At 38.2% G+C, this 21,869-nt stretch overlaps 1 protein-coding gene across 3 annotated transcripts in view; it reads left to right on the forward strand.

The window, feature by feature from the left end:
• The first annotated feature begins 4,060 nt into the window (after positions 1–4,060).
• Positions 4,061–21,869, forward strand: part of LOC110509204 (uncharacterized) — a 34,386-nt gene continuing 16,577 nt past the window's right edge. For all 3 annotated transcript variants that reach the window (XR_016492918.1, XR_016492919.1, XM_090225678.1), the window contains exons 1-2: positions 4,061–4,236; positions 21,306–21,641. The gene's annotated coding sequence lies outside the window, so the exon portion shown is untranslated. The remainder of the gene's footprint in view (positions 4,237–21,305; positions 21,642–21,869) is intronic.

Raw genomic sequence — 21,869 nt, forward strand, 5'->3', positions numbered from 1 at the left:
ATCACTGTCACAGTAAGGGTGGGCTCAAGAACATCACTGTCACAGGAGTGGTGGGCTAAAGAATATCACTGTCTCAGGAGTTGTGGGCTCAAGAACATCACTGTCTCAGGAGGGGTGGGCTCAAGAACATCACTGTCTCTGAGGGGTGGGCCCAAGAGCATCACTGTCTCAGGAGGTTCGGCTCAAGAACATCACTGTCACAGGAAGGGTGGGCTCAAGTACATCACTGTCTCAGGACATGTGGGCTCAAGAACATCACTTTCACGGGAAGGGTAGGCTCAAGAATGTCACTGTCTCATGAGGGGTGTGCTAAAGAACATCATTGTCTCAGGAGGGGTGGGCTCAAGAACATCACTGTCTCTGAGGGGTGTGCTCAAGAACATCAATGTCTCAGGAAAGGTGTGCTCAAGAACATCACCATCACAGGAGGGATGGGCTCAAGAACATCACTGTCACAGGAAGGGTGGGCTAAAGAACACAACTGTCACAGGAAGGGTGGGCTCAAGAACATCACTGTCACAGGAAGGGTGGGCTCAAGAACATCACTGTCTCAGGAAGAGTGGACTCAAGAACATCACTGTCTCATGAGGGGTGGGCTCAAGATCATCATTGTCACAGGAGGGGTGGGCTCAAGAACATCACTGTCTCGGGAAGGGTGGGCTCAAGAACATCACTGTCAGAGTAAGGGTGGGCTCAAGAACATCACTGTCACAGGAGGGGTGGGCTAAAGAACATCACTGTCTCAGGAAGGGTGGGCTCAAGAACATCACTGTCACAGGAAGGGTGGGCTCAAGAACATCACTGTCATAGGAAGGGTGGGCTCAAGAACATCACTGTCTGATGAAGGGTGGGCTCAAGAACATCACTGTATCAGGAGTGGTGGGCTCAAGAACGTCACAGTCTCAGGAGGGGTGGACTCAATAACATCACTGTCTCAGGAGGTTGGGCTCAAGAACATCACTGTCACAGGAAGGGTTGGCTCAAGAACATCACTGTCTCAGGACGTGTGGGCTCAAGAACATCACTGTCACTGGAGGGGTGGGCTCAAGAACATCACTGTCTCAGGAGGTTGGGCTCAAGAACATCACTGTCACAGGAAGGGTGGGCTCAAGAACATCACTGTCTCATGAAGGGTGGGCTCAAGAACATCACTGTCTCAGGAGTGGTGGGCTCAAGAACATCACTGTCTCATGAGGGGTGGGCTCAAGAGCATCACTGTCTCAGGAGGTTGGGCTCAAGAACACCACTGTCACAGGAAGGGTGGGCTCAAGAACATCACTGTCTCAGGACGTGTGGGCTCAAGAACATCACTTTGACAGGAAGGGTGGGCTCAAGAACGTCACTGTCTCATGAGGGGTGTGCTCAAAAACATCACTGTCTCAGGAGGGGTGGGCTCAAGAACATCACTGACTCAGGAAGGGTGGGCTCAAGAACATCACTGTCACAGGAAGGGTTGGCTCAAGAACATCACTGTCACAGTAAGGGTGGGCTCAAGAACATCACTGTCACAGGAGTGGTGGGCTAAAGAATATCACTGTCTCAGGAGTTGTGGGCTCAAGAACATCACTGTCTCAGGAGGGGTGGGCTCAAGAACATCACTGTCTCTGAGGGGTGGGCCCAAGAGCATCACTGTCTCAGGAGGTTCGGCTCAAGAACATCACTGTCACAGGAAGGGTGGGCTCAAGTACATCACTGTCTCAGGACATGTGGGCTCAAGAACATCACTTTCACGGGAAGGGTAGGCTCAAGAATGTCACTGTCTCATGAGGGGTGTGCTAAAGAACATCATTGTCTCAGGAGGGGTGGGCTCAAGAACATCACTGTCTCTGAGGGGTGTGCTCAAGAACATCAATGTCTCAGGAAAGGTGTGCTCAAGAACATCACCATCACAGGAGGGATGGGCTCAAGAACATCACTGTCACAGGAAGGGTGGGCTAAAGAACACAACTGTCACAGGAAGGGTTGGCTCAAGAACACCACTGTCTCAGGAAGGGTGGGCTCAAGAACATCACTGTCACAGGAAGGGTGTGCTCAAGAACATCACTGTCTCAGGAAGGGTAGGCTCAAGAACATCACTGTCTCAGGAAGGGTGGGCTCAAGAACATCACTGTCACAGGAAGGGTGGGCTCAGGAACATAACTGCCTCGGGAAGGGTGGGCTCAAGAACATCACTGTCTCAGGAGGGGTGGGCTCAAGAACATCACCGTCTCTGAGGGGTGGGCTCAAGAGCATCACTGTCTCAGGAGGTTGGGCTCAAGAACATCACTGTCACAGGAAGGGTGGGCTCAAGTACATCACTGTCTCATGAGGGGTGGGCTCAAGAACATCACTGTCTCAGGAGTGGTGTGCTCAAGAACATCACTGTCTCAGGAGGGTTGGGCTCAAGAACATCACTGACTCAGGAAGGGTGGGCTCAAGAACATCACTGTCACAGGAGGGGTGGGCTCAAGAACATCACTGTCACAGTAAGGGTGGGCTCAAGAACATCACTGTCACAGGAGGGTTGGGCTCAAGAACATCACTGTCTCAGGAAGGGTGGGCTCAAGAACATCACCGTCTCAAGAAGGGTTTGCTCAAGAACATCACTGTCACAGGAAGGGTGGGCTCAAGAACATCACTGTCTCAGGAAGGGTGGGCTCAAGAACATCACTGTCTCATGAGGGGTGGGCTCAAGAACATCACTGTCACAGGAGGGGTGGGCTCAAGAACATCACTGTCAAAGGAAGGGTGGGCTCAAGAACATCACTGTCTCAGGAAGGGTTTGCTCAAGAACATCACTGTCACAGGAAGGGTGGGCTCATAGCAGGTTTCTATGGTACCTTATCAGCATAGCAGGTATCTACGGTACCTCATAAGCATAGCAGGTATCTACGGTACCTCATAAGCATAGCAGGTATCTATGGTACCTTATCAGCATAGCAGTTATCTATTGTACATCACAGCATAGTAGGCACTTGTGCAATAATCACTTTCCTTTCAACAGTCTTCCAACGACCTCTCACCACCACCAACTGAAGTCCCATCATCGGATCCCCATTCTCCCAGCATAGGGCAACCTGTCATCAACATCTGGCTCTGAGGAGCATTCCTCAGAGACGAGGTCTATGTCACGACTCCCACCGAAGGTGGCTCCAATGCCTGTTCGGGTGGTGCTCTGTGGTCGTCGTCGCCGGTCTACTAGCCGCCACCGATCCCTTTTTCCTGCCTGTTCGGGCGGTGCTCGGCGGTCGTCGTCGCCGGTCTACTAGCCGCCACCGATCCCTTTTTCCTGCCTGTTCGGGCGGTGCTCGGCGGTCGTCGTCGCCGGGCTACTAGCCGCCACCGATCCCTTTTTCCTGCCTGTTCGGGCGGTGCTCTGCGGTCGTCGTCGCCGGGCTACTAGCCACCACCGATCCCTTTTTCCTGCCTGTTCGGGCGGTGCTCGGCGGTCGTCGTCGCCGGGCAACTAGCCGCCACCGATCCCTTTTTCCTGCCTGTTCGGGCGGTGCTCGGCGGTCGTCGTCGCCGGGCTACTAGCCGCCACCGATCCCTTTTTCCTTTTCTGTTAGTTTAGTGTTATTAGTTGCACCTGTTCCTTTTGTGTTTCTTGATTTTTGTTCTATTTAACACTGTTAGGCCTCTTAGGTTTGTGCGGGATTATTTGTGTTCTCTGTCGGTTGTGGATGTGTTTTTATTGTTCTCCAGATCGTTTGCCCTGTGTTTGAGCTGGTCAGTGTTTATGCGCCCTGTATTTGGCGTGACCGTTTTGTGCCAGAGAAATAAATCTACAAATCACTGAACCCTCTGCTCTCTGCGCCTGACTCCTACCCACCCCTCCTAGTAACCTGTAACAGCCAAACTATTCAATAAATTCCATATTGTAATCTGTCTCTGCTGTCATTCAGTTAAGCATGCACTCGGTTGAATTGTCTATTACTTATAATTCATGGGAAAAGATTACATTTTGTGGCAAGCTGTGACATACTGTGCTGCCAACTCCCTCTCTCTCTCCCTCACTCTCTCTCTCTCTCTCTCTCTCTCTCTCTCTCTCTCTCTCGCTCTCTCTCTCTGTAGAGGAAGCAGGAAGCTGTCAGGAATGTCAGAGGGGGAATTGCTGAGTATCCCAGTGGTTGACAATGCCAGGAAGAAGCGTCAGAGGAACCCTCGCGATGAGAAACTCACCTCTATACCAGACAGCTTATTCTTCAAACACCTGAACACAGGAGACAAGCACACCACGTGGACCCACTGCAGGGGGTTAGTACACACACAAACACACACACACAAACACATTGGGGCTGGGCAAGATGGCCAAAATATATCACAATATTTTTCTTATTTTTTGGCAGTATTGTGGTATTTTACGGTATGTAAATGTTCTGAATATTAAAAGTTCTAAATATGTTTAATGAGTAGTGACTGACCTTAGAATGGCAACATATTCATTCTAAGGGATTTTACAGTTTTTCATGATTGATAAGACACTTTTAATGAAACTGGGGTCCACTTGATCTCCATCATAACCTAATGAGCACAACAGTATTATATTTTGCAAAACTGTAAGTCACTTCTCATTGCTTTCATACACACATTTTAGCAAAACAGTAAATACAACTCTCTAACAAATAAGCCATTTGTTTCTGGATATTCATGATCTTGAGTGACATTGTTTCTGCATTGGTCATCTTCTGTAAAAATCATTTTAGGAAAAAATAATTAAGCCCATGCTGTGATATTATGTTTGCTTGCCTTTTATGGAGCATACTAATTTATAATTAAAGTATCAACAAATGGCACAGACATTGCTAGGGGTATATTGATAGTTGATTTGTGTCATGTATTTCATGTTTTGATGGAGGATGTTGATTTGTGTCATGTATTTCATGTTATGATGGAGGTAGTTGATTTGTGTCATGTATTTCATGTTTTGATGGAGGATGTTGATATGTGTCATGTATTTCATGTTTTGATGGGGGTAGTTGATTTGTGTCATCTATATCGTGTTTTGATGGGGGTAGTTGATTTGTGTCATGTATTTCATGTTTTGATGGAGGATGTTGATTTGTGTCATGTATTTCATGTTTTGATGGAGGGAGTTGATTTGTGTCATGTCTTTCATGTTTTGATGGAGGTAGTTGATTTGTGTCATGTATTTCATGTTTTGATGGAGGATGTTGATTTGTGTCATGTATTTCATGTTTTGATGGAGGGAGTTGATTTGTGTCATGTATTTCATGTTTTGATGGAGGATGTTGATTTATGTCATGTATATCATGTTTTGGTGGAGGATGTTGATTTGTGTCATGTATTTCATGTTTTGATGGAGGATGTTGATTTATGTCATGTATATCATGTTTTGGTGGAGGATGTTGATTTGTGTCATGTATTTCATGTTTTGATGGAGGATGTTGATTTGTGTCATGTATTTCATGTTTTGATGGAGGGAGTTGATTTGTGTCATGTATTTCATGTTTTGATGGAGGATGTTGATTTGTGTCATGTATTTCATGTTTTGATGGAGGATGTTGATTTGTGTCATGTATTTCATGTTTTGATGGAGGGAGTTGATTTGTGTCATGTATTTCATGTTTTGATGGAGGATGTTGATATGTGTCATGTATTTCATGTTTTGATGGGGGTAGTTGATTTGTGTCATGTATTTCATGTTTTGATGGAGGATGTTGATTTATGTCATGTATGTCATGTTTTGGTGGAGGATGTTGATTTGTGTCATGTATTTCATGTTTTGATGGAGGATGTTGATTTATGTCATGTATATCATGTTTTGGTGGAGGATGTTGATTTGTGTCATGTATTTCATGTTTTGATGGAGGATGTTGATTTGTGTCATGTATTCCATGTTTTGATGGAGGATGTTGATTTGTGTCATGTATTTCATGTTTTGATGGAGGATGTTGATTTGTGTCATGTATTTCATGTTTTGATGGAGGGAGTTGATTTGTGTCATGTATTTCATGTTTTGATGGAGGATGTTGATATGTGTCATGTATTTCATGTTTTGATGGAGGATGTTGATTTGTGTCATGTATTTCATGTTTTGATGGAGGGAGTTGATTTGTGTCATGTATTTCATGTTTTGATGGAGGATGTTGATTTGTGTCATGTATTCCATGTTTTGATGGAGGATGTTGATTTGTGTCATGTATTTCATGTTTTGATGGAGGATGTTGATTTGTGTCATGTATTTCATGTTTTGATGGAGGGAGTTGATTTGTGTCATGTATTTCATGTTTTGATGGAGGATGTTGATTTGTGTCATGTATTTCATGTTTTGATGGAGGGAGTTGATTTGTGTCATGTATTTCATGTTTTGATGGAGGTAGTTGATTTGTGTCATGTATTTCATGTTTTGATGGAGGTAGTTGATTTGTGTCATGTATTTCATGTTTTGATGGAGGATGTTGTTTTGTGTCATGTATTTCATGTTTTGATGGAGGGAGTTGATTTATGTCATGTATTTCATGTTTTGATGGAGGATGTTCATATGTGTCATGTATATCATGTTTTGATGGGGGTAGTTGCTTTGTCTCATGTATTTCATGTTTTGATGGAGGATGTTGATTTGTGTCATGTATATCATGTTTTGGTGGAGGATGTTGATTTGTGTCATGTATTTCATGTTTTGATGGAGGATGTTGATTTGTGTCATGTATTTCATGTTTTGATGGAGGATGTTGATTTGTGTCATGTATTTCATGTTTTGATGGAGGATGTTGATTTGTGTCATGTATTTCATGTTTTGATGGAGGGAATTGATTTGTGTCATGTATTTCATGTTTTGATGGAGGATGTTGATTTGTGTCATGTATTTCATGTTTTGGTGGAGGATGTTGATTTGTGTCATGTATTTCATGTTTTGGTGGAGGATGTTGATTTGTGTCATGTATTTCATGTTTTGATGGAGGATGTTGATTTGTGTCATGTATTCCATGTTTTGATGGAGGGAGTTGATTTGTGTCATGTATTTCATGTTTTGATGGAGGATGTTGATATGTGTCATGTATTTCATGTTTTGATGGAGGATGTTGATTTGTGTCATGTATTTCATGTTTTGATGGAGGGAGTTGATTTGTGTCATGTATTTCATGTTTTGATGGAGGATGTTCATATGTGTCATGTATATCATGTTTTGATGGGGGTAGTTGCTTTGTCTCATGTATTTCATGTTTTGATGGAGGATGTTGATTTGTGTCATGTATTTCATGTTTTGATAGATGGAATTGATTTGTGTCATGTATTTCATGTTTTGATGGAGGATGTTGATTTGTGTCATGTATTTCATGTTTTGGTGGAGGATGTTGATTTGTGTCATGTATTTCATGTTTTGGTGGAGGATATTGATTTGTGTCATGTATTTCATGTTTTGATGGAGGGAGTTGATTTGTGTCATGTATTTCATGTTGTGATGGAGGATGTTGATATGTGTCATGTATTTCATGTTTTGATGGTGGTAGTTGATTTGTGTCATGTATTTCATGTTTTGATGGAGGATGTTGATTTATGTCATGTATATCATGTTTTGGTGGAGGATGTTGATTTGTGTCATGTATTTCATGTTTTGATGGAGGTAGTTGATTTATGTCATGTATATCATGTTTTGGTGGAGGATGTTGATTTGTGTCATGTATTTCATGTTTTGATGGAGGATGTTGATTTGTGTCATGTATTCCATGTTTTGATGGAGGATGTTGATTTGTGTCATGTATTTCATGTTTTGATGGAGGATGTTGATTTGTGTCATGTATTTCATGTTTTGATGGAGGGAGTTGATTTGTGTCATGTATTTCATGTTTTGATGGAGGATGTTGATGTGTGTCATGTATTTCATGTTTTGATGGAGGATGTTGATTTGTGTCATGTATTTCATGTTTTGATGGAGGGAGTTGATTTGTGTCATGTATTTCATGTTTTGATGGAGGATGTTGATTTGTGTCTTGTATTTCATGTTTTGATGGAGGGAGTTGATTTGTGTCATGTATTTCATGTTTTGATGGAGGATGTTGATTTGTGTCATGTATTTCATGTTTTGATGGAGGGAGTTGATTTGTGTCATGTATTTCATGTTTTGATGGAGGATGTTGATATGTGTCATGTATTTAATGTTTTGATGGGGGTAGTTGATTTGTGTCATGTATATCATGTTTTGATGGGGCAGTTAATTTGTGTCATGTATTTCATGTTTTGATGGAGGATGTTGATTTGTGTCATGTATTTCATGTTTTGATGGAGGGAGTTGATTTGTGTCATGTATTCCATGTTTTGATGGAGGATGTTGATTTGTGTCATGTATTTCATGTTTTGATGGAGGATGTTGATTTGTGTCATGTATTTCATGTTTTGATGGAGGATGTTGATTTGTGTCATGTATTCCATGTTTTGATGGAGGATGTTGATTTGTGTCATGTATTTCATGTTTTGATGGAGGATGTTGATTTGTGTCATGTATTTCATATTTTGACGGAGGGAGTTGATTTGTGTCATGTATTTCATGTTTTGATGGAGGATGTTGATGTGTGTCATGTATTTCCTGTTTTGATGGAGGGAGTTGATTTGTGTCATGTATTTCATGTTTTGATGGAGGATGTTGATATGTGTCATGTATTTCATGTTTTGATGAGGGTAGTTGATTTGTGTCATGTATATCATGTTTTGATGGGGTAGTTAATTTGTGTCATGTATTTCATGTTTTGATGGAGGATGTTGATTTGTGTCATGTATTTCATGTTTTGATGGAGGTAGTTGATTTGTGTCATGTATTTCATGTTTTGATGGGGGATGTTGATTTGTGTCATGTATATCATGTTTTGATGGGGTAGTTAATTTGTGTCATGTATTTCATGTTTTGATGGAGGATGTTGATTTGTGTCATGTATTTCATGTTTTGATGGAGGGAGTTGATTTGTGTCATGTATTTCATGTTTTGATGGAGGATGTTGATTTGTGTCATGTATATCGTGTTTTGATGGGGGTAGTTGATTTGTGTCATGTATTTCATGTTTTGATGGAGGATGTTGATTTGTGTCATGTATTTCATGTTTTGTTGGAGGGAGTTGATTTGTGTCATGTATTTCATGTTTTGATGGAGGATGTTGATATGTGTCATGTATTTCATGTTTTGATGGAGGATGTTGATTTGTGTCATGTATTTCATGTTTTGATGGAGGGAGTTGATTTGTGTCATGTATTTCATGTTTTGATGGAGGATGTTGATTTGTGTCATGTATTCCATGTTTTGATGGAGGATGTTGATTTGTGTCATGTATTTCATGTTTTGATGGAGGATGTTGATTTGTGTCATGTATTTCATGTTTTGATGGAGGGAGTTGATTTGTGTCATGTATTTCATGTTTTGATGGAGGATGTTGATTTGTGTCATGTATTTCATGTTTTGATGGAGGGAGTTGATTTGTGTCATGTATTTCATGTTTTGATGGAGGATGTTGATATGTGTCATGTATTTCATGTTTTGATGGGGGTAGTTGATTTGTGTCATGTATATCGTGTTTTGATGGGGGTAGTTGATTTGTGTCATGTATTTCATGTTTTGATGGAGGATGTTGATTTGTGTCATGTATTTCATGTTTTGATGGAGGGAGTTGATTTGTGTCATGTATTTCATGTTTTGATGGAGGATGTTGATTTGTGTCATGTATTTCATGTTTTGATGGAGGATGTTGATTTGTGTCATGTATTCCATGTTTTGATGGAGGATGTTGATTTGTGTCATGTATTTCATGTTTTGATGGAGGATGTTGATTTGTGTCATGTATTTCATGTTTTGACGGAGGGAGTTGATTTGTGTCATGTATTTCATGTTTTGATGGAGGATGTTGATTTGTGTCATGTATTTCATGTTTTGATGGAGGTAGTTGATTTGTGTCATGTATTTCATGTTTTGATGGGGGATGTTGATTTGTGTCATGTATATCATGTTTTGATGGGGTAGTTAATTTGTGTCATGTATTTCATGTTTTGATGAAGGATGTTGATTTGTGTCATGTATTTCATGTTTTGATGGAGGTAGTTATTTTGTGTCATGTATTTCATGTTTTGATGGGGGATGTTGATTTGTGTCATGTATATCGTGTTTTGATGGGGGTAGTTGATTTGTGTCATGTATTTCATGTTTTGATGGAGGATGTTGATTTGTGTCATGTATTTCATGTTTTGATGGAGGGAGTTGATTTGTGTCATGTATTTCATGTTTTGATGGAGGATGTTGATTTGTGTCATGTATTCCATGTTTTGATGGAGGATGTTGATTTGTGTCATGTATTTCATGTTTTGATGGAGGATGTTGATTTGTGTCATGTATTTCATGTTTTGATGGAGGGAGTTGATTTGTGTCATGTATTTCATGTTTTGATGGAGGATGTTGATTTGTGTCATGTATTTCATGTTTTGATGGAGGGAGTTGATTTGTGTCATGTATTTCATGTTTTGATGGAGGATGTTGATATGTGTCATGTATTTCATGTTTTGATGGGGGTAGTTGATTTGTGTCATGTATATCGTGTTTTGATGGGGTAGTTGATTTGTGTCATGTATTTCATGTTTTGATGGAGGATGTTGATTTGTGTCATGTATTTCATGTTTTGATGGAGGGAGTTGATTTGTGTCATGTATTTCATGTTTTGATGGAGGATGTTCATATGTGTCATGTATATCATGTTTTGATGGGGGTAGTTGCTTTGTCTCATGTATTTCATGTTTTGATGGAGGATGTTGATTTGTGTCATGTATATCATGTTTTGGTGGAGGATGTTGATTTGTGTCATGTATTTCATGTTTTGATGGAGGATGTTGATTTGTGTCATGTATTCCATGTTTTGATGGAGGATGTTGATTTGTGTCATGTATTTCATGTTTTGATGGAGGATGTTGATTTGTGTCATGTATTTCATGTTTTGATGGAGGGAATTGATTTGTGTCATGTATTTCATGTTTTGATGGAGGATGTTGATTTGTGTCATGTATTTCATGTTTTGGTGGAGGATGTTGATTTGTGTCATGTATTTCATGTTTTGGTGGAGGATGTTGATTTGTGTCATGTATTTCATGTTTTGATGGAGGATGTTGATTTGTGTCATGTATTCCATGTTTTGATGGAGGATGTTGATTTGTGTCATGTATTTCATGTTTTGATGGAGGATGTTGATTTGTGTCATGTATTTCATGTTTTGATGGAGGGAATTGATTTGTGTCATGTATTTCATGTTTTGATGGAGGATGTTGATTTGTGTCATGTATTTCATGTTTTGGTGGAGGATGTTGATTTGTGTCATGTATTTCATGTTTTGGTGGAGGATGTTGATTTGTGTCATGTATTTCATGTTTTGATGGAGGGAGTTGATTTGTGTCATGTATTTCAGTTTTTGATGGAGGATGTTGATATGTGTCATGTATTTCATGTTTTGATGGGGGTAGTTGATTTGTGTCATGTATTTCATGTTTTGATGGAGGATGTTGATTTATGTCATGTATATCATGTTTTGGTGGAGGATGTTGATTTGTGTCATGTATTTCATGTTTTGATGGAGGATGTTGATTTGTGTCATGTATTCCATGTTTTGATGGAGGATGTTGATTTGTGTCATGTATTTCATGTTTTGATGGAGGATGGTGATTTGTGTCATGTATTTCATGTTTTGATGGAGGGAGTTGATTTGTGTCATGTATTTCATGTTTTGATGGAGGATGTTGATTTGTGTCATGTATTTCATGTTTTGATGGAGGGAGTTGATTTGTGTCATGTATTTCATGTTTTGATGGAGGATGTTGATTTGTGTCATGTATTTCATGTTTTGATGGAGGATGTTGATTTGTGTCATGTATTTCATGTTTTGATGGAGGATGTTGATTTATGTCATGTATATCATGTTTTGGTGGAGGATGTTGATTTGTGTCATGTATTTCATGTTTTGATGGAGGTAGTTGATTTATGTCATGTATATCATGTTTTGGTGGAGGATGTTGATTTGTGTCATGTATTTCATGTTTTGATGGAGGATGTTGATTTGTGTCATGTTTTCCATGTTTTGATGGAGGATGTTGATTTGTGTCATGTATTTCATGTTTTGATGGAGGATGTTGATTTGTGTCATGTATTTCATGTTTTGATGGAGGGAGTTCATTTGTGTCATGTATTTCATGTTTTGATGGAGGATGTTGATTTGTGTCATGTATTTCATGTTTTGATGGAGGGAGTTGATTTGTGTCATGTATTTCATGTTTTGATGGAGGGAGTTGATTTGTGTCATGTATTTCATGTTTTGATGGAGGTAGTTGATTTGTGTCATCTATTTCATGTTTTGATGGAGGATGTTGATTTGTGTCATGTATTTCATGTTTTGATGGAGGGAGTTGATTTGTGTCATGTATTTCATGTTTTGATGGAGGATGTTCATATGTGTCATGTATATCATGTTTTGATGGGGGTAGTTGCTTTGTCTCATGTATTTCATGTTTTGATGGAGGATGTTGATTTGTGTCATGTATATCATGTTTTGGTGGAGGATGTTGATTTGTGTCATGTATTTCATGTTTTGATGGAGGTAGTTGATTTATGTCATGTTTATCATGTTTTGGTGGAGGATGTTGATTTGTGTCATGTATTTCATGTTTTGTTGGAGGATGTTGATTTGTGTCATGTATTTCATGTTTTGATGGAGGATGTTGATTTGTGTCATGTATTTCATGTTTTGATGGAGGGAGTTGATTTGTGTCATGTATTTCATGTTTTGATGGAGGATGTTGATATGTGTCATGTATTTCATGTTTTGATGGAGGATGTTGATTTGTGTCATGTATTCCATGTTTTGATGGAGGATGTTGATTTGTGTCATGTATTTCATGTTTTGATGGAGGATGTTGATTTGTGTCATGTATATCCTGTTTTGATGGAGGGAGTTGATTTGTGTCATGTATTTCATGTTTTGATGGAGGATGTTGATTTGTGTCATGTATTTCATATTTTGATGGAGGGAGTTGATTTGTGTCATGTATTTCATGTTTTGATGGAGGATGTTGATATGTGTCATGTATTTCATGTTTTGATGGGGGTAGTTGATTTGTGTCATGTATATCATGTTTTGATGGGGTAGTTATTTGTGTCATGTATTTCATGTTTTGATGGAGGATGTTGATTTGTGTCATGTATTTCATGTTTTGATCGGGGTAGTTGATTTGTGTCATGTATATCATGTTTTGATGGGGTAGTTAATTTGTGTCATGTATTTCATGTTTTGATGGAGGATGTTGATTTGTGTCATGTATTTCATGTTTTGATGGAGGGAGTTGATTTGTGTCATGTATTCCATGTTTTGATGGAGGATGTTGATTTGTGTCATGTATTTCATGTTTTGATGGAGGATGTTGATTTGTGTCATGTATTTCATGTTTTGATGGAGGATGTTGATTTGTGTCATGTATTCCATGTTTTGATGGAGGATGTTGATTTGTGTCATGTATTTCATGTTTTGATGGAGGATGTTGATTTGTGTCATGTATTTCATGTTTTGACGGAGGGAGTTGATTTGTGTCATGTATTTCATGTTTTGATGGAGGATGTTGATGTGCGTCATGTATTTCATGTTTTGATGGAGGGAGTTGATTTGTGTCATGTATTTCATGTTTTGATGGAGGATGTTGATATGTGTCATGTATTTCATGTTTTGATGAGGGTAGTTGATTTGTGTCATGTATATCATGTTTTGATGGGGTAGTTAATTTGTGTCATGTATTTCATGTTTTGATGGAGGATGTTGATTTGTGTCATGTATTTCATGTTTTGATGGAGGTAGTTGATTTGTGTCATGTATTTCATGTTTTGATGGGGGTAGTTGATTTATGTCATGTATATCATGTTTTGATGGGGTAGTTAATTTGTGTCATGTATTTCATGTTTTGATGGAGGATGTTGATTTGTGTCATGTATTTCATGTTTTGATGGAGGGAGTTGATTTGTGTCATGTATTTCATGTTTTGATGGAGGTAGTTGATTTGTGTCATGTATTTCATGTTTTGATGGAGGATGTTGATTTGTGTTATGTATTTCATGTTTTGATGGAGGGAGTTGATTTGTGTCATGTATTTCATGTTTTGATGGAGGGAGTTGATTTGTGTCACGTATTTCATGTTTTGATGGAGGTAGTTGATTTGTGTCATGTATTTCATGTTTTGATGGAGGGAGTTGATTTGTGTCATGTATTTCATGTTTTGATGGAGGATGTTGATATGTGTCATGTATTTCATGTTTTGATGGAGGTAGTTGATTTGTGTCATGTATTTCATGTTTTGATGGAGGATGTTGATTTGTGTCATGTATTTCATGTTTTGATGGAGGGAGTTGATTTGTGTCATGTATGTCCTGTTTTGATGGGGGTAGTTGCTTTGTCTCATGTATTTCATGTTTTGATGGAGGATGTTGATTTATGTCAGGTATTTCATGTTTTGATGGGGGTAGTTGATTTGTGTCATGTATATCATGTTTTGATGGGGGTAGTTGCATTCTGTCATGTATTTCATGTTTTGATGGAGGATGTTGATATGTGTCATGTTTTTCATGTTTTGATGGGGGTAGTTGATTTGTGTCATGTATATCATGTTTTGATGGGGGTAGTTAATTTGTGTCATGTATTTCATGTTTTAATGGAGGTAGTTGATTTGTGTCATGTATTTCATGTTTTGATGGAGGTAGTTGATTTGTGTCATGTATTTCATGTTTTGATGGAGGTAGTTGATTTGTGTCATGTATTTCATGTTTTGATGGAGGGAGTTGATTTGTGTCACGTATTTCATGTTTTGATGGAGGTAGTTGATTTGTGTCATGTATTTCATGTTTTGATGGAGGGAGTTGATTTATGTCATGTATTTCATGTTTTGATGGAGGATGTTGATATGTGTCATGTATTTTATGTTTTGATGGAGGATGTTGATTTGTGTCATGTATTTCATGTTTTGATGGAGGGAGTTGATTTGTGTCATGTATTTCATGTTTTGATGGAGGATGTTGATATGTGTCATGTATTTCATGTTTTGATGGGGGTAGTTGATTTGTGTCATGTATATCATGTTTTGATGGGGTAGTTAATTTGTGTCATGTATTTCATGTTTTGATGGAGGATGTTGATTTGTGTCATGTATTTCATGTTTTGATGGAGGTAGTTGATTTGTGTCATGTATTTCATGTTTTGATGGAGGTAGTTGATTTGTGTCATGTATTTCATGTTTTGATGGAGGATGTTGATTTGTGTCATGTATTTCATGTTTTGATGGAGGGAGTTGATTTGTGTCATGTATATCCTGTTTTGATGGGGGTAGTTGCTTTGTCTCATGTATTTCATGTTTTGATGGAGGTAGTTGATTTGTGTCATGTATTTCATGTTTTGATGGAGGGAGTTGATTTGTGTCACGTATTTCATGTTTTGATGGAGGTAGTTGATTTGTGTCATGTATTTCATGTTTTGATGGAGGGAGTTGATTTATGTCATGTATTTCATGTTTTGATGGAGGATGTTGATATGTGTCATGTATTTCATGTTTTGATGGAGGATGTTGATTTGTGTCATGTATTTCATGTTTTGATGGAGGGAGTTGATTTGTGTCATGTATTTCATGTTTTAATGGAGGATGTTGATATGTGTCATGTATTTCATGTTTTGATGGGGGTAGTTGATTTGTGTCATGTATTTCATGTTTTGATGGAGGGAGTTGATTTGTGTCATGTATATCCTGTTTTGATGGGGGTAGTTGCTTTGTCTCATGTATTTCATGTTTTGATGGAGGTAGTTGATTTGTGTCATGTATTTCATGTTTTGATGGAGGATGTTGATTTGTGTCATGTATTTCATGTTTTGATGGAGGATGTTGATATGTGTCATGTATTTCATGTTTTGATGGGGTAGTTAATTTGTGTCATGTATTTCATGTTTTGATGGAGGATGTTGATTTGTGTCATGTATTTCATGTTTTGATGGAGGTAGTTGATTTGTGTCATGTATTTCATGTTTTGATGGAGGTAGTTGATTTGTGTCATGTATTTCATGTTTTGATGGAGGATGTTGATTTGTGTCATGTATTTCATGTTTTGATGGAGGGAGTTGATTTGTGTCATGTATATCCTGTTTTGATGGGGGTAGTTGCTTTGTCTCATGTATTTCATGTTTTGATGGAGGTAGTTGATTTGTGTCATGTATTTCATGTTTTGATGGAGGATGTTGATTTGTGTCATGTATTTCATGTTTTGATGGAGGATGTTGATTTGTGTCATGTATTTCATGTTTTGATGGATGGAGTTGATTTGTGTCATGTATTTCATGTTTTGATGGAGGATGTTGATATGTGTCATGTATTTCATGTTTTGATGGGGTAGTTGATTTGTGTCATGTATATCATGATTTGATGGGGGTAGTTGATTTGTCTCATGTATTTCATGTTTTGATGGAGGATGTTGATTTGTGTCATGTATTTCATGTTTTGATGGAGGGAGTTGATTTGTGTCATGTATTTCATGTTTTGATGGAGGTAGTTGATTTGTGTCATGTATTTCATGTTTTGATGGAGGTAGTTGATTTGTGTCATGTATTTCATGTTTTGATGGAGGATGTTGATTTGTGTCATGTATTTCATGTTTTGATGGATGGAGTTTATTTGTGTCATGTATTTCATGTTTTGATGGAGGATGTTGATATGTGTCATGTATTTCATGTTTTGATGGGGTAGTTGATTTGTGTCATGTATATCATGATTTGATGGGGGTAGATGATTTGTCTCATGTATTTCATGTTTTGATGGAGGATGTTGATTTGTGTCATGTATTTCATGTTTTGATGGAGGGAGTTGATTTGTGTCATGTATTTCATGTTTTGATGGAGGTAGTTGATTTGTGTCATGTATTTCATGTTTTGATGGAGGGAGTTGATTTGTGTCATGTATTTCATGTTTTGATGGAGGTAGTTGATTTGTGTCATGTATTTCATGTTTTGATGGAGGATGTTGATTTGTGTCATGTATTTCATGTTTTGATGGAGGGAGTTGATTTGTGTCATGTATTTCATGTTTTGATGAAGGATGTTGATATGTGTCATGTATTTCATGTTTTGATGGAGGATGTTGATTTGTGTCATGTATTTCATGTTTTGATGGAGGGAGTTGATTTGTGTCATGTATTTCATGTTTTGATGGAGGTAGTTGAGTTGTGTCATGTATTTCATGTTTTGATGGAGGATGTCGATTTATGTCAGGTATTTCATGTTTTGATGGGGGTAGTTGATTTGTGTCATGTATATCATGTTTTGATGGGGGTAGTTGCATTCTGTCATGTATTTCATGTTTTGATGGAGGATGTTGATATTTGTCATGTTTTTCATGTTTTGATGGGGGTAGTTGATTTGTGTCATGTATATCATGTTTTGATGGGGGTAGTTGATTTGTTTCATGTATATCATGTTTTGATGGGGGTAGTTGCATTCTGTCATGTATTTCATGTTTTGATGGAGGATGTTGATATGTGTCATGTTTTTCATGTTTTGATGGGGGTAGTTGATTTGTGTCATGTATATCATGTTTTGATGGGGGTAGTTGATTTGTGTCATGTATTTCATGTTTTGATGGAGGTAGTTGATTTGTGTCATGTATTTCATGTTTTGATGGAGGTAGTTGATTTGTGTCATGTATTTCATGTTTTGATGGAGGATGTTGATTTGTGTCATGTATTTCATGTTTTGATGGAGGGAGTTGATTTGTGTCACGTATTTCATGTTTTGATGGAGGTAGTTGATTTGTGTCATGTATTTCATGTTTTGATGGAGGGACTTGATTTATGTCATGTATTTCATGTTTTGATGTAGGATGTTGATATGTGTCATGTATTTCATGTTTTGATGGAGGATGTTGATTTGTGTCATGTATTTCATGTTTTGATGGAGTGAGTTGATTTGTGTCATGTATTTCATGTTTTGATGGAGGATGTTGATATGTGTCATGTATTTCATGTTTTGATGGGGGTAGTTGATTTGTGTCATGTATATCATGTTTTGATGGGGTAGTTAATTTGTGTCATGTATTTCATGTTTTGATGGAGGATGTTGATTTGTGTGATGTATTTCATGTTTTGATGGAGGTAGTTGATTTGTGTCATGTATTTCATGTTTTGATGGAGGTAGTTGATTTGTGTCATGTATTTCATGTTTTTATGGAGGATGTTGATTTGTGTCATGTATTTCACGTTTTGATGGAGGTAGTTGATTTGTGTCATGTATTTCATGTTTTGATGGAGGGAGTTGATTTGTGTCATGTATTTCATGTTTTGATGGAGGTAGTTGATTTGTGTCATGTATTTCATGTTTTGATGGAGGATGTTGATTTGTGTCATGTATTTCATGTTTTGATGGAGGGAGTTGATTTGTGTCATGTATTTCATGTTTTGACGGAGGGAGTTGATTATTGTCATGTATTTCATGTTTTGATGAAGGATGTTGATATGTGTCATGTATTTCATGTTTTGATGGAGGATGTTGATTTGTGTCATGTATTTCATGTTTTGATGGAGGGAGTTGATTTTTGTCATGTATTTCATGTTTTGATGGAGGTAGTTGAGTTGTGTCATGTATTTCATGTTTTGATGGAGGATGTTGATTTGTGTCATGTATTTCATGTTTTGATGGAGGATGTTGATTTGTGTCATGTATTTCATGTTTTGATGGAGGATGTTGATTTGTGTCAGGTATTTCATGTTTTGATGGGGGTAGTTGATTTGTGTCATGTATATCATGTTTTGATGGGGGTAGTTGCATTCTGTCATGTATTTCATGTTTTGATGGAGGATGTTGATATGTGTCATGTTTTTCATGTTTTGATGGGGGTAGTTGATTTGTGTCATGTATATCATGTTTTGATGGGGGTAGTTGATTTGTGTCATGTATTTCATGTTTTGATGGAGGGAGTTGATTTGTGTCATGTATTTCATGTTTTGATGGAGGATGTTGATTTGTGTCATGTATTTCATGTTTTGATGGAGGGAGTTGATTTGTATCACGTATTTCATGTTTTGATGGAGGTAGTTGATTTGTGTCATGTATTTCATGTTTTGATGGAGGGAGTTGATTTGTGTCATGTATTTCATGTTTTGATGGAGGGAGTTGATTTGTGTCATGTATTTCATGTTTTGATGGAGGTAGTTGATTTGTGTCATGTATTTCATGTTTTGATGGAGGTAGTTGATTTGTGTCATGTAGTTCATGTTTTGATGGAGGATGTTGATTTGTGTCATGTATTTCATGTTTTGAAGGAGGGAGTTGATTTGTGTCATGTATTTCATGTTTTGACGGAGGGAGTTGATTATTGTCATGTATTTCATGTTTTGATGAAGGATGTTGATATGTGTCATGTATTTCATGTTTTGATGGAGGATGTTGATTTGTGTCATGTATTTCATGTTTTGATGGAGGGAGTTGATTTCTGTCATGTATTTCATGTTTTGATGGAGGTAGTTGAGTTGTGTCATGTATTTCATGTTTTGATGGAGGATGTTGATTTGTGTCATGCATTTCATGTTTTGATGGAGGATGTTGATTTGTGTCATGTATTTCATGTTTTGATGGAGGATGTTGATTTGTGTCAGGTATTTCATGTTTTGATGGGGGTAGTTGATTTGTGTCATGTATATCATGTTTTGATGGGGGTAGTTGCATTCTGTCATGTATTTCATGTTTTGATGGAGGATGTTGATATGTGTCATGTTTTTCATGTTTTGATGGGGGTAGTTGATTTGTGTCATGTATATCATGTTTTGATGGGGGTAGTTGATTTGTGTCATGTATTTCATGTTTTGATGGAGGGAGTTGATTTGTGTCATGTATTTCATGTTTTGATGGAGGATGTTGATTTGTGTCATGTATTTCATGTTTTGATGGAGGGAGTTGATTTGTATCACGTATTTCATGTTTTGATGGAAGTAGTTGATTTGTGTCATGTATTTCATGTTTTGATGGAGGGAGTTGATTTGTGTCATGTATTTCATGTTTTGATGGAGGGAGTTGATTTGTGTCATGTATTTCATGTTTTGATGGAGGATGTTGATTTGTGTCATGTATTTCATGTTTTGATGGAGGTAGTTGATTTGTGTCATGTATTTCATGTTTTGATGGAGGGAGTTGATTTGTGTCATGTATTTCATGTTTTGACGGAGGGAGTTGATTTGTGTCATGTATTTCATGTTTTGATGAAGGATGTTGATATGTGTCATGTATTTAATGTTTTGATGGAGGATGTTGATTTGTGTCATGTATTTTAATGTTTTGATGGAGGGAGTTGATTTGTGTCATGTATTTCATGTTTTGATGGAGGTAGTTGAGTTGTGTCATGTATTTCATGTTTTGATGGAGGATGTTGATTTGTGTCATGTATTTCATGTTTTGATGGATGGAGTTGATTTGTGTCATGTATTTCATGTTTTGATGGAGGGAGTTGATTTGTGTCATGTATTTCATGTTTTGATGGATGGAGTTGATTTGTGTCATGTATTTCATGTTTTGATGGAGGGAGTTGATTTGTGTCATGTATTTCATGTTTTGATGGAGGTAGTTGATTTGTGTCATGTATTTCATGTTTTGATGGAGGATGTTGATTTGTGTCATGTATTTCATGTTTTGATGGAGGGAGTTGATTTGTGTCATGTATTTCATGTTTTGACGGAGGGAGTTGATTTGTGTCATGTATTTCATGTTTTGATGAAGGATGTTGATATGTGTCATGTATTTCATGTTTTGATGGAGGATGTTGATTTGTGTCATGTATTTCGTGTTTTGATGGAGGGAGTTGATTTGTGTCATGTATTTCATGTTTTGATGGAGGGAGTTGATTTGTGTCATGTATTTCATGTTTTGATGGAGGTAGTTGATATGTGTCATGTATTTCATGTTTTGATGGAGGATGTTGATTTGTGTCATGTATTTCATGTTTTGATGGGGGTAGTTGATTTGTGTCATGTATTTCATGTTTTGATGGAGGGAGTTGATTTGTGTCTTGTATTTCATGTTTTGATGGAGGATGTTGATTTGTGCCTTGTATTTCATGTTTTGATGGAGGTATTTGATGGACATGAGGCTCAGCCACGTAACACACCACTTAGACCTACTGACTTAAAAGCTTGTGTCTAGTTTGACTTTTATGAACCAACCTATATGCTATGGTAGGGACTGGTCAGCTGCTATCAAATGCTATCAGATGGTATCAAAGGTTTCCAGTAAGCACTTTTCCTTTTATGTGTATTTGTGCTGATCTTTTCTCCATCTCTCCCCTCTCAGGTGTCTGACTCAGTGAGTGGACAGACGGTGGTGGATCCTAAAGGTTACCTCACTGACCTCAACTCTATGATCCCCACACACGGAGGAGACATCAGGGGAGTAGCCCCGGAGAATAAGCACACACACACACATTTGGACACACATTTGTTGCGTATCTGTATCTCTGTCTGTATTGTTGACTGTCTTTTTGTGTGTGTTTGTGTGTGTGTATTGACATTAAGAAGCCCCCCCCCCACCTCCACCACCTGGATCACCTTGGCCAGGCTAGAGGAGGAGACTGGTAAACTACAGATGACCAGGAACCTCATCATGAAGGGCATCAATATGTGTCCCAAGGTAACATGCGCACGCACACAATGTAGAGTAGCTTTTTGAAATACACTTCTGACTTCCCATGGTGTGTATCTGTATATTTTGGTTGGTGTATGAGATGAAATGAGGCCTTCAGTTTCTCCACCAGTCAGTGTCAGCGCTGGTCTGGTTAGATCTACAGACATTAGGGGTGGGCTGGCCTGACTACCCTGCGTTAGATTATCGGTCTAAACTGCTTTACCTCATTGGTGG

The sequence above is a fragment of the Oncorhynchus mykiss genome, chromosome 28 (genome assembly GCF_057628025.1).
Source record: "Oncorhynchus mykiss isolate SJ-2025 chromosome 28, ASM5762802v1, whole genome shotgun sequence".
Taxonomy (NCBI): domain Eukaryota; kingdom Metazoa; phylum Chordata; class Actinopteri; order Salmoniformes; family Salmonidae; genus Oncorhynchus; species Oncorhynchus mykiss.